The sequence below is a fragment of the Mercenaria mercenaria genome, chromosome 16 (genome assembly GCF_021730395.1).
Source record: "Mercenaria mercenaria strain notata chromosome 16, MADL_Memer_1, whole genome shotgun sequence".
Lineage (NCBI taxonomy): Eukaryota > Metazoa > Mollusca > Bivalvia > Venerida > Veneridae > Mercenaria > Mercenaria mercenaria.
In genome coordinates, this window is record NC_069376.1 from 19,813,478 (window position 1) to 19,827,242 (window position 13,765).

Here is a 13,765-nt window from a genome sequence, read left to right on the forward strand (position 1 = left end):
GTGAATAATGCCACAAGGGACACCTGTACAGTGCCCAGAGGGGCATGTGTACAGTGCCCAGAGGGGCATGTAATAAGCCACAAGGGCATGTCACAGTGCCCAGAGGGGCATGTGAAATAATGCCACAAGGGACACCTGTAACATGCCCAGAGGGGCATGTAATAATGCCACAGGGCACTGTGAAAATATGCCACAAGGGACACCTGACAATGCCCAGAGGGCATGTGAATAATGCCACAAGGGACACCTGCACATGCCCAGAGGGGCATGTAAATAATGCCACAAGGGACACCTGCAAAGTGCCCAGAGGGGCATGTAAATAATGCCACAAGGGACACCTGTATAATGCCCAGAGGGGCATGTAAATAATGCCACAAGGGACACCTGCACAGTGCCCAGGGGGCATGTACAAATTAATAATGCCACAAGGGACACCTGACAGTGCCCAAGGGGCATTAAATAATGCCACAAGGACACCTGTACATGCCCAGAGGGGCATGTAAATAATGCCACAAGGGACACCTGCACATGCCCAGAGGGGCATGTAAATAATGCCACAAGGGACACCTGTACAAATATGCCACAAGGGACACCTGTACAATGCCCAGAGGGACATGTGAATAATGCCACAAGGGACACCTGCACAATGCCCAGAGGGGCATGTAAATAATGCCACAAGGGACACCTGCACAGTGCCCAGGGGGGCATGTAAATAATGCCACAAGGGACACCTGTACAGTGCCCAGGGGGGCATGTAAATAATGCCACAAGGGACACCTGTACAGTGCCCAGAGGGGCATTTGAATAATGCCACAAGGGACACCTGTACAGTGCCCAGAGGGGCATGTAAATAATGCCACAAGGGACACCTGCACAGTGCCCAGAGGGGCATGTAAATAATGCCACAAGGGACACCTGTACAAATATGCCACAAGGGACACCTGTACAATGCCCAGAGGGACATGTGAATAATGCCACAAGGGACACCTGCACAGTGCCCAGGGGGGCATGTGAATAATGCCACAAGGGACACCTGCACAGTGCCCAGGGGGGCATGTGAATAATGCCACAAGGGACACCTGCACAGTGCCCAGGGGGGCATGTGAATAATGCCACAAGGGACACCTGCACAGTGCCCAGGGGGGCATGTGAATAATGCCACAAGGGACACCTGCACAGTGCCCAGAGGGGCATGTGAATAATGCCACAAGGGACACCTGCACAATGCCCAGGGACACCTGCACAATGCCCAGAGGGGCATGTGAATAATGCCACAAGGGACACCTGCACAGTGCCTAGAGGGGCATGTGAATAATGCCACAAGGGACACCTGCACAGTGCCCAGAGGGGCATGTGAATAATGCCACAAGGGACACCTGCACAGTGCCCAGAGGGGCATGTGAATAATGCCACAAGGGACACCTGCACAGTGCCCAGAGCGGCATGTGAATAATGCCACAAGGGACACCTGCACAGAGCCCAGAGGGCATGTGAATAATGCCACAAGGGGCACCTGTACAATGCCCAGAGGGGTATGTGAATATGCCACAAGGCTGTTGTCTGCTCTCTATCCTTCCTGAAAGCATTGGCCAGGATTATTGTTGGATATGTTGCGGTGAACTAAATGTTGGACCCCACTTTGATCTTTTAGTAAATTTGGTATGGCTGCCATTTTTTGTCAGCTTTATGTCTTAATATATGACCAAATTTTTTGGATGAAGCATTAAGCATTTAAAAAGTGTTTACTTCTAAAATCGCTTGATTCTGTGGTTTTTCACAGACATCATGACATAAAGGAGTGGATTTATAAGTTTTAAGATACATTAAATTGGATTATTTTGATGGATTGTTACAACCATGAAATGAACAAAAATTAATCCACCATAAATACTAATTTCACAGTATATTTCTTAGGACATGTGTTCACCATATTTTCATCTATTTTTATGCCTCCACTTTGGTGGGGGCATATAGATTTGCCCTTGTCAGTCCATCTGTCCGTCCGTCCTTCCGAGAATGTTGTGTCACGCCTAGCTCCAAAAGTATTTGACGTAGAGTCACAAAACTTTACAGGAATGTTGGTCAGCATGTGTAGTTGTGCACCTGGGGTTTCACGTCCGGATTCGTTCAGTCATGTAGGTGTTATGGCCCCTGACTTTGTAAAAATTGGTAATTTTAGTGTTGTGTCACACCTAGCTCCAAAAGTATTTGACGTAGAGTCACAAAACTTTACAGGAATGTTGGTCAGCATGTGTAGTTGTGCACCTGGGGTTTCTTGTCCGGATTCATTCAGTCGTGTAGGAGTTATGGCCCCTGACTTAGTAGAAAATTGGTCATTTTAATGTTGTGTCACGCGTAGCTCCAAAAGTATTTGACCTGGAGTCACCAAAGTTTACAGGAATGTTGGTCAGCATGTGCAGTTGTGCACCTGGGGTTTCGCGTCAGGATTCCAGATTCATTCATTCGTGTAGGAGTTATGGCTATGAGGTTAACCAAATCGGACAGTTTCGTCTAGCATCAGTACCCCTTACTAGAATGACATGATACTAATGCAGATGTAACCTGCGACCATTCCTCATCTTCAGACATCACCTGACCCAAGTTTGACCTTGACCTTGACCTCATTTTGGACTTAGCTTGCTTTATATTGGCCATCTCTTGGTTAACCTAATGGGACCGTTTCGTCTAGCATCAATACCGCTTACAAGAATGAATTGATACTAATACAGATGTAACCTGTGACCATTCCTCATCTTCAAACATCACCTGCCCTCAGTTTGACCTTGACCTTGACCTCGTTTTGGACTTAGGTTGCTTTGTATCGACAAGGATGCCACCAGGGGCATCAAGCGTTTATTGAACGCAGCTCCTTGTTTGCATTTTTTTTAAATAGCAACATATTGTTTTCCCAAAGTTGATCTGTGTCCTTTGTCATGTGGTGGGGGCATCTGTGTCCCATGGACACATTTCTAGTTTTGATAAGGTAGGTCAACGTCTGTTACATACAGTCAGTTACTTCAATGAATGTACATGATAGGAATGTTCATACATTCATATGAAACTATATCTACAATAGTGTGACTGTACTGAATCTATTATTGTTTTTCATCTGCGGTCAAATTTGTATGAGTTCTTTTTACTGTAGATCTTTTTTCCTCCTGTTAAAATACAGTAAAACTTGTATTTAACCTTATCATGCTGGTTATGATTGATTCTGCCTTTGCTACCATTGTAGGTCTGCACTGTTCGCCGTTCAGTCGGTATGTTTTTGGTAAGCACCCCTTTTAACAGTTAATTTTTGTTGAGCCCGTAAGGGAGCAAAGACATAGTTGTCCAAATGGCTGTTCGGTGTATGTGCGTGCGTGCGTGTGTCCGTCAGTGCGTCCATCCGGACTTCTTTGTCTGGACCATAAGTTTGTCATTGATTGTGGGATTTTAAAATAACTTGGCACTATTGTTCACCACCATATGACGGCGTGTCACGCGCAAAACCCATGTCAATATCTTAAAGGTCAAGGTCACACTTGGAGTTTAAAGGTCAAATATGGCTATAATTGACCTTGTCCGGACAGTAACTTCATCATTGATTTAGGAATTATAAAATAACCTGGCACAATTATTGTTTGCCACCATGAGATGGTGTGTCGTGTGCAACACTGGCGTCAGTATCTTAAAGGTCAAGGTCACACTTGGAGTTTAAAGGTCAAATATGGCTATAATTGACCTTGTCCGGACAATGACTTTGTCATTGATTGTGGGATTTTAAAATAACTTGGCACAATTGTTCACCACCATGAGACGGCGTGTCGCACGCAACACCCTTGTCAATATCTTAACGGTTAAGGTCACACTTGGAGTTTAAAGGTCAAATATGGCTATAATTGACCTTGTCCGGACAGTAACTTGGTCATTGAATGTGGGATTATAAAATAACTTGGTACAATTGTTTTATTTGGCACAAATGTTTGTCTCAGTGAGACAGAGTTTCGTGTGCAACTCCCAGTTCTTTTGACAGCTGGTGGACTCGACATGTTGCCTTTGGGCATCTAGTTTTACTATCCAAATTGAAAGATGGACAAGTTCATTATATGAATTTATACAGGGTAAAGTTACGTAATCTGGCTGCTTAAAACATGTGGCTGTTTAAGGCAAGTTGCGCATACAGCAATATGTCAATTTGGGAAGGTAGCTTCCTGATTGCTTAAGACAAATGACTAATAGTAATAATAATAACGTCTTTATTTACAGAGGCTACACATTTGGGTAACCCAGTCTTCCATGTGGGCCTCTCCAGATACTTACATGTATAATAATTATGTACAGAACAAACAAAATTCTTGGCAAAATAACAAAAGAAGAAAATAATAGTAATTACAACAGTGAAAAACAGTTTAGAGAGATCAACTTGCCATGAAGTTACAGATCACTGTACTCTAGTGTCAAGGAGAGGAGTTCAGACCACCAGGGAACTTCCATTTTATGTAAAGATTTTTGAACTGTTGTAATGTATCTATGTGTCTGATTGTGAATGGTATTCTGTTCCATAGTTTAGGTGCTGAATAATCAAGTGATTTTTGAAAGAATTCTAGATTTGGTTTGGGTTTGTATAATTCACTGTTCTTTGAAGATCTGAGATTTATGTTATGTTCACTTGAACTTTTGGTAAATTAACACTTGGTTTTGCAGTAACTCTGTGATTCCAGCAGGTATGCAAATTTTGATTCCATACCTCAAGTTTTTATTTCGATGTACATGAGATATGTGGAACCAAAATTTGTAGTCCTGTTTGGCGCCATATAACCTATACTGTGTTGGTGCGCCGTAAAACCCAAATAAATAAATTCATCTAGCCTAGCTGTTTAAAGAGAGTTTCTGAAGCTGTGTCAAAATCTTTATTTAGTATGATTTGTGCTGCTCTTTTCAGGAATTTATCATATCAAGAAGATCATTGCTACAATTTCCCCAGGCTGCGCAATAGTAATCCAGATGTGGTAACATGTATGCATCGAAGAACAGTTTTCGGACCTCTAGACTCAAGTATAGTCTAATTCTTAAAAGGAGATAGAGTAATGAATTGCATTTCTTTAGGGTGTTTTGAACTTGATCTCGCCAATTTAGACTATTATCTACACACACCCCTAGCAACTTTTCTGTATTTGTAAATTCTATTACTTGGTTTTGTAGTTTTAGATGTACATTGGGTGTGCTTTTAGTTTTTGACTGTTAAATATTGGTGGCCGGCAAAGTTTGAAATGAAAGTTTTCTGTAGAGCCAGCTGGGGCCGTATTCATAAAGCATCTTAAGTATAACTTTTGACTTAAGTTGAAGATTTTACTTAAGTTTGTGGTAAAAAGCTTAAGTCCTATTCATAAAACAGCTTACACTTAAGATCCATAAGAAATGACTTAAGTCAGAAAACAAAATGGCGTTTTGAGTACGATTAAAGTGTTGTTTTTCAGATAAAAGCACTTTAAACATAATTGTGCTTGTTATATCTGTCTGAAATTTATGTTGTTGTTTTTTAATGTTTTCGTCCACAATAAAAGCCAAGAATTACTAAGTTGTTTTATGAATAACAAATACAGTGAAACTCCGCTCGCTTGAGCATCGATGACTCAAGCACCCGGGCTAGCTCGAGCAATTCATGTGGTCCCGGCCAATTTCCTTCTATTTTCTATGTGAAATTACCACGGCTGGGTCGAGCATCGATAACTCGATCGCTCGAGCATGACACCTGGTCCCTGTGTATTAATTTACTCTTTGTTGCTTATGGCAAACTCGAGCAGAGGTGTCAAAATTTTTCACACTTTCGGCGATCAAAATGTATCCGTTAATTTAAAATTTCGCACGTCTTGAGAATTGCATGGTCTATTCCCCGACTATCTTAAATGTTTGTTTGTCGGTATATTTGATCTGATAATGAGATTAATTATTGATGAAAGGTGGAAGAAAAATTTTATTGATCAAAATTGTTATTAATTAATATTTTTTATTACTTTTTTTTTCTGCCGGATCGAGAAGATAATTATGAGATTTTAATATTTTAATCAACAGTTGTTTGCGTGCAAATAAAGGAAATAAGATAGCCTTTTCATAAAATTGAGACGATAATTATGAAATCTTAATTTGGAGAAGAAAATTGCGAATTCGATTACAGTATTTCAATAAAAAAAAATGAAATGTCTTAGCTGTTTCTTCACATGTGCCATTTACGATCTAGCATAAATAACGTTTGTAATACGTTTTTTGAAAATGTCACGAGTGTGTTATTATTACGCATCACCGTTTCCTCTGCAAATGGTCTCGATGACAATTGGTAAAACAAACTTCAATTTTCTTCGTATGTTGGTCAATGTTTGGGTCGCTCGAAACCATGGATAACTCGAGCATTTTGCTCATCCCCTTGCGACCTCGAGCGAGCGGTGTTTCACTGTATACTTAAGTAAAATAAATTTCTTATCTAGGTAATACTTAAGTAAATAATCAATTTCTTATACTTATACTTAAGATGCTTTATGAATACGGCCCCTGGTCTCTGTTGAAAGATTACCTTTAATACAGATTTGACTGTTTACCAGTGACAACTATACATAGCAATAATTGTAATTGAATAAAATAAGCAGTTTTGCAACAAGCTGGAATTATTATACAACACTCAGTGCAGGTCAAACACAATTAAAGACAAGTTAAAGCATAGCAAAAGTTCCTTCTAGGGCACATCTATATAAATAATATATAATGATAATCTTGTAAAATTTTGGTTGCAATGTCTGTTTTAAATATGTGGAACCCTAGGATAGGATGCAACGACAAGACAATTCTACCTTATTGTACCCCCGACAACAAAGTTGTAAGGGTGGGTATACTGGTTTCAGGTTGTCTGTCCGTAGACACAATCTTGTGCGCACCAACTCTCCTCATCCCCTTGACACAATTTAATAAAACTTCACAAAAGTGATCAGTAACAACAGTAGTTGTGCATGATGCATGTTAGTTTCTTTCAGAATTGTTTTTTGCAGAGTTATGGGACTTTGTTTTTTGTTACTATACTATATACATAGACACAATCTTGTGTGCACCAACTCTCCTCATCCCCTTGACACAATTTATTGAACATCACACAAGTGTTTTAAGAAACAACAGTAGTTGTGCATTGTGCATGTTAGGTTCTTTTAGAAAAAAAAATAGCAGAGTTACAGGACTTTGATTTTTGTTACTATACTGTATACATACAGTCTGCATATGCTATCTTGTGCGCACCAACTCTCCTCATCCCTGTGACACAATTTTATGAAAAAAATTTGCAGAGTTATGGGACTTTGTTTTTGTCGAGCCCGCTTGCAGAAGTGAAGACATAGTTGTCCAAATGGCTGTTCGGTGTATGTGCGTGTGTCCGTGTGTCCATCTGGAAATGTTTGTCTGGACCATAACTTTAACATGCATGGAGCAATCTTGTTTATATTTGGCATGAGTGTTAACCACAGTGAGACGGAGTGTCATGCGCAAACCCCAGGTTCCTATCTCAAAGGTCAAGGTCACACTTAAGGTCAAAGGTCAAATTCAAAAATGACTTTGTCCGGAGCATTTCTTCTTCATGCATGGAGGGATTTTGATGTAACTTGGCACAATTGTTCACCATCATGAGACGGAGTGTCATGTGCAGGAACCAGGTCCCTAGATCTAAGGTCAAGGTCACACTTAGAGGTCAAAGGATACAAGAATGACAACTTTGTCCGGAGCATTTCTTCTTCATGCATGGAGGGATTTTGATGTAACTTGGCACAAATGTTAACCACCATGAGACGGAGTGTCATGCACAAGAACCAGGTCCCTAAGTCTAAGGTCAAGGTCACACTTAGAGGTCAAAAGTCAGATACAAGAATGACTTTGTCTGGAGCATTTCTTTTTGATGCATAGGGGGATTTTGATGTAACTTGGCACAATTGTTCATCATCATGAGACGGAGTGTCATGCGCAAGATCCTAGAATTACTTCCCTTAGTTGTTACTATAAATAGCTTATATTCGTAACTTTTTTATTACTAGTCGTAGGGAAAAATCAAGACCACTTTTCTGTAGTACAGCATGCATGTTACATCCAATTTTCAGGTGTATTTTGATCTATCTCTACTGGTGAGGATTTTTGTGTGGACTTTTTTAAAAAAAAAATTTTAAGATTTACGTCCCTTTGTTGTTACTTTAAATTACTCATATTTAAACTTTTTGCAATCTCTTTTATTTGGCTTAAATGTTTGCCTCAATGAGACAAGGAGTGTCATGTGCAACTCCCAGTCCTTTTAACAGCTGGCAGGCTCGACATGTTGCCCATGGGCATCTAGTTTGTTTAATGTTACTATACTATATACATAGACACAATCTTGTGCGCACCAACTCTCCTCATCCCCTTGACACATTTTAATGCAACTACACACAAGTGATCAGTAACAACAGTAGTTGAGCATGGTGCACGTTAGGTTCTTTCAGAAAAAAAATTTGCAGAGTTACGGGACTTTGATTTTTGTTACTATACTATATACGTACAGGGGGCCTCCGTGGCCGAGTGGTTAAGGTAGCTGACTTCAAATCACTTGCCCCTCATCGATGTGGGTTCGAGCCTCACTAGGGGCATTGAATTTCACATGTGAGGAAGCCATCCAGCTGGCTTACGGAAGGTTGATGGTTCTACCCAGGTGCCCGCTCGTGATGACATAATGCACGGAGGGGCACTTGGGGGTCTTCCTCCACCATCAAAGCTGGAAAGTCGCCATATGACCTAAAATGTGTCGGCGCGACGTTAAAGCGAAAAAAAAAAAAAATAGATATATATATATATACACATATATACATACAGTCTGCATATGCAATCTTGTGTGCGCATAATCTCCTGAACCCATGCACACAATTTAATGAAACTTAACACAAGTGATCAGTACCAACCCTACTTGTGCATGGTGCATGTTACATTCTTTTAGATAAATTTTCTGTAGAGTTATGGGACTTTGGTTTTTGTTACTATACTATATACATAGAGTCTTTATACTTACATTCCACATAATTTATATAATGCAGTCTTGTGTGCGTCAAATTGCAATGTGCTGTGTCAGTGCATGCAGGGGGTACATTCATCACCTTCAGTGATAGCTCTGGTTGACATTCTGTATCACCCGTTTAAGCGCCCCGGGGGAGGGGGGTGATACATTTTGCACCAAGGGGGCGTTTATTTCTACACCAAAATAAAAAAAAAAAAACACTAAAATTTTGAAAAAGATCTATGTTGTTTTCTATTGCCTGAAAAATATCAAGTCCGCTATTTCCACAGTATGTACGCTAACATAAGTTGTTAAATCCAACAACAAAGTAAATCCGTTACCACTTTCAGTTGAGTTGAGTAAATATGGCAGTTAAGAAACACTGGCTGTACACATTGACCAGATTTAAACTCAGTCCAAAAATGTCCATGTGTTACTGGTAAAGTGTTTTGAGAAGTTTATAGAGATGATAGCAGACTATGACAGTAGGGGACGTTAAAAGTGAATAGTGGACATTTTCCGGAACTTGTTTTTTAACTAACATGTAAAATGGATATTTCACGATAGTGTCTGATTTTAATCAGTTACTTTTTGCCTGACTTCTTCACCCCTTCAAAGCTGGTAAGTCATTTTTGTGCTAGATATATGGTGGGATCCTAATGTACTAGTGATTTGATGCGCTAACAGGTTACGACCTCGCACACAACAAACTTAGTGGTCATTGATCAAGTAATTCACGGCTGTAATTTAGTAGTATCTGTCCTAAATCTCGTGAATGTGACATCCGGGCATTCGATTCGTGAATTTGTTGCACACAATGAGAGGGTCGCAATGGGGTTTATTATCACATATTAAACATGCATTCGAAAGTAACAACATATCTTAACCTTTGTGACAAATGAGATGTTTACACCACTTTTCCATCCTCTGGTTCAGTAATGTGTAATCCGCAGAGCGCGTTCAGCCAGAGAGTCGCCTCAATTAGGGAAGAATAATTCTAACGTCAGAGGTTATTGCTAAGATACTGCTAAGGTCACAGAGTTTAATTGGCCAGCTTGTAATGACAACAGCTTTTGAGATCAGTTGCTCAGTCAAGTTGACTTACCGAATCTAAGTGTTCCTTCTCAAGAGAAGGAACAACAAAGCTGGGTTAATGCTTTTTGAATCACAAACAGTGATGTTGCTTGGCTTAACAAGATACAATGTGGTCAAACCTTTATACTTTGTCTAAATTACAGTATTTGAAAAATAGTACTTTGTACATTTAAATAAAATTGCAAATAATTATTTAGTATGCTAGTATCTTTATCATAATGTTCCCCAGCTTATAACTTGGTTAACTTATTATTATTCTTTAATTTGATGTTAGTTTTTGGTGTTAAGGGGAGTAGGCAGAGGGTGTAGGGCACACATGAAGAAATGCCAATTGTTGAGTTGATTTAAGATAAATTTTTTGTGTTGATAAAAATTTCAGGAAGGTGCAGACAACACAGAGGTGGAGATCATTTTCCAAAAACCTTTTCAGTATGCCATTACTGTACTGAGAATAGCATGTCCATATGCCCTAGGTCTGGCCGCACCTACTGCTCTTATTGTAGGGACTGGTGTTGGGGCCACTAATGGTATCTTGATCAAGGGAGGAGAACCACGTTAAGATACATATACAGTTCATATACCCCTACAAAAACAGTTTGAAGGAGGCAGGTTCATGAAGGAGTCATCCTCTGGTCTGTCCTTTGCCAGATAATTGTTATTGTAAAGTTTCTTTTTTCACACTTGAAGAAAAAGAACCCAAGTAAAACTTCATTCACATAATCACCATTAACTGTAAATGTGCATGACTTTTTTTTCATGGTCCATCAAGACATTTCAGAGTTAAGTATTATACTACTGGGGTATTAATGACTTCGTTAACATCCATTGTTTTCACAATTTATGTCTTAGAAACTAAGTAAATTTATTATCAAGATCTTCTTATCTGTAAAATTGGACTAAAATGTGACCTAAATATCATATGTGACCTCTACCATGTGCCAATATTTACTAGATTATGTTTTAAGGACTTAAGGAAAATAATGTATCTTTACTGAATATTATTAACAGATGATTTGCAAATTAGAAATTTACAAGTGTTTCATACATACTTACGAAGAGTTTGTACAGGAGACAGGCTTTCAACTTTTTCCTACTTTTCCTACTTTTTATACCCCCGCAAAACATGTTTGTGGGGGTGGGGGGCTATATAGGAGTCAGATTTGTCCCCTCCTGAAATCTATATCTCAATTATTATCCCCCGACAAAAGTCGGAGGGATATAGTTTTGGCGTTGTCCGTCCGTCTGTCCTTCCGTCCGGAGCCATATCTAGGAAATGGTTGGGAATATTTATTTAAAACTTCATATACGTGTTCACCACTATGAGTTCTTGCGGCCCGTCAAGTTTCAGTCAGATTGCCCAAGTAATACCAGAGTTATGGCCCTTAGAAATTTCTAGTATTAACTATATAGGGTACTATAAATTTGGCAATTTCTGCATCATAATTTTTGATATATTTGACCTAGAACTATGAAACTTAAACAGAATTTAGATCACCATAATGTGGTTCGTTCGGATTTATATGTAAATTAAGAGTTATTGCCCTTTAATTTCTTTCATTCTTTTCCATGGAAATTTATTGTAAACATGTGACGGTGTGTCCCCACACCTGGTCACCCCCTTACCTTGATTACATCCCTCCCTATTCCCCCAACACCCCCCCCCCCCAACACCCCAAAAAAAAAATTAAAAAAAAATTCCTTATTTAAATTAAACAAACTTCATATACATGTTCACCACTATGAGGTTATGGGGCCCATCAAGTTTCAGACAGATTGCCCAAGTAACGCCAGAGTTATGGCCCTTAGAAGTTTCCAGTGTTAACTATATAGGGTACTATAGATCTATAGATATGGCAATTTCTGCATCATAACTTTTGATATATTTGACCTTTAACTATGAAACAGAATTTAGAGCACTATAATGTGGTTGTGCACACACAATTTCAAACGGGTTTCTTTTGTAACTTTAGAGATATTGCCCTTTAATTTTCTAAAAATCCACATATTTGTACATAACAAATTTACCATTTGGCAGAATTTAATTAAATTTCTTTCATTCTTTTCTGTGAAGTTGTACCATTCCCCCACCTCACTCCTCCACCCAGTCATGCCCACCACTGATCATGCATCCTCTACCCACCCCCCCGCAACTTCACCCTTTTACCCTTTTTTTTTTCATTTTTAATTTTCCATCAATATTTATAATCAACATGTGAAATTTTGTTTCCTCTCCCGTTCCCCTGCACCCCCACCCCCTAAAAAAATAAATATATTAAGTTGTGACTGCACAAACCTTGTCCTCAGCCATGTTCAAGATATCTTACCTGTGTTCTCTTAACAACATCCGTTCTTTTAAGTTCAAATGTACATGTTAAACAGCAACACCTGGTGCCAAACCACTCAAAGACAATATTTCGTTCCAGTTAAACTTCAAGCTCACATTTCAATTAACTGCATTTAATTTTAAAAGCTAAGCTTACTACAGTAAGCATATCCCATTCAAAATAAATTCTTTAGTCAGGATCAAAGTATCATACATTTATTATGTACTCTTTTATTATGTCTCCCCCAGGAGACATATTGTTTTTGCCCTGTCCGTCCTTCCGTCCGTCCGTCCGTCCATACGTCACACTTCATTTCCGAGCAATAACTGGAGAACCATTTGACCTAGAACCTTCAAACTTCATAGGGTTGTAGGGCTGCTGGAGTAGACGACCCCTATTGTTTTTGGGGTCACTCCGTCAAAGGTCAAGGTCACAGGGGCCTGAACATTGAAAACCATTTCCGATCAATAACTAGAGAACCACTTGACCCAGAATGTTGAAACTTCATAGGATGATTGGTCATGAAGAGTAGATGACCCCTATTGATTTTGGGGTCACTCCGTCAAAGGTCAAGGTCACAGGGGCCTGAACATTGAAAACCATTTCCGATCAATAACTACAGAACCACTTGACCCAGAATGTTGAAACTTCATAGGATGATTGGTCATGAAAAGTAGATGACCCCTATTGATTTTAGGGTCACTCCGTCAAAGGTCAAGGTCACAGGGGCCTGAACATTGAAAACCATTTCCGATCAATAACTAGAGAACCACTTGACCCAGAATGTTGAAACTTCATAGGATGATTGAACATGCAGAGTAGATGACCCCTATTGATTTTGGGGTCAGTCTATTAAAGGTCAAGGTCACAGTGGCCTGTTCATGCTAAATCATTTTTTGGAAATAACTTGAGAACCACTTAGAGTAGAGTAGAGTAGATTACCCCTATTTATTTTGAGGTCACTTGATCAAAGGTCAAGGTCACAGGAGCCTGAACAGTGACTTGAGAACCACTAGGCCAAGAGTGTTGAAATTTAGCGGGATGATTGGACATGCAGTGTCTCTTCGACTTTCGCTCCTGTCCCCTATTGACTTCTTGCCTATAGGACTTTGCATTGGGGGAGACATGAGCTTTTTTACAAAAGCATTTTCTAGTTAAACATTTGTTTTCTGTTAAATTGATTTTGACTAATGAAATTATTTGCTTTATCCTTAACTCTTTGCCGGATATATTTTTTTGCCATTCCTCACCACAAACTCTTTCGGCGGGGGATACCAATTCATCAAATTTACTTGTTACTAAATGGATTTGATTCAAA

At 39.5% G+C, this 13,765-nt stretch overlaps 1 protein-coding gene across 10 annotated transcripts in view; it reads left to right on the plus strand.

The window, feature by feature from the left end:
* The window catches only part of LOC128549520 (fibropellin-1-like), a 201,733-nt gene that overhangs the window by 71,117 nt on the left and 116,851 nt on the right, over positions 1-13,765 (plus strand). For 2 of the 10 annotated variants that reach the window (XM_053526305.1, XM_053526310.1), the window contains one exon: positions 4,925-5,037. The exons of the other annotated variants lie outside the window; for them this stretch is intronic. The gene's annotated coding sequence lies outside the window, so the exon portion shown is untranslated. The remainder of the gene's footprint in view (positions 1-4,924; positions 5,038-13,765) is intronic. 10 annotated transcript variants of the gene reach the window in all.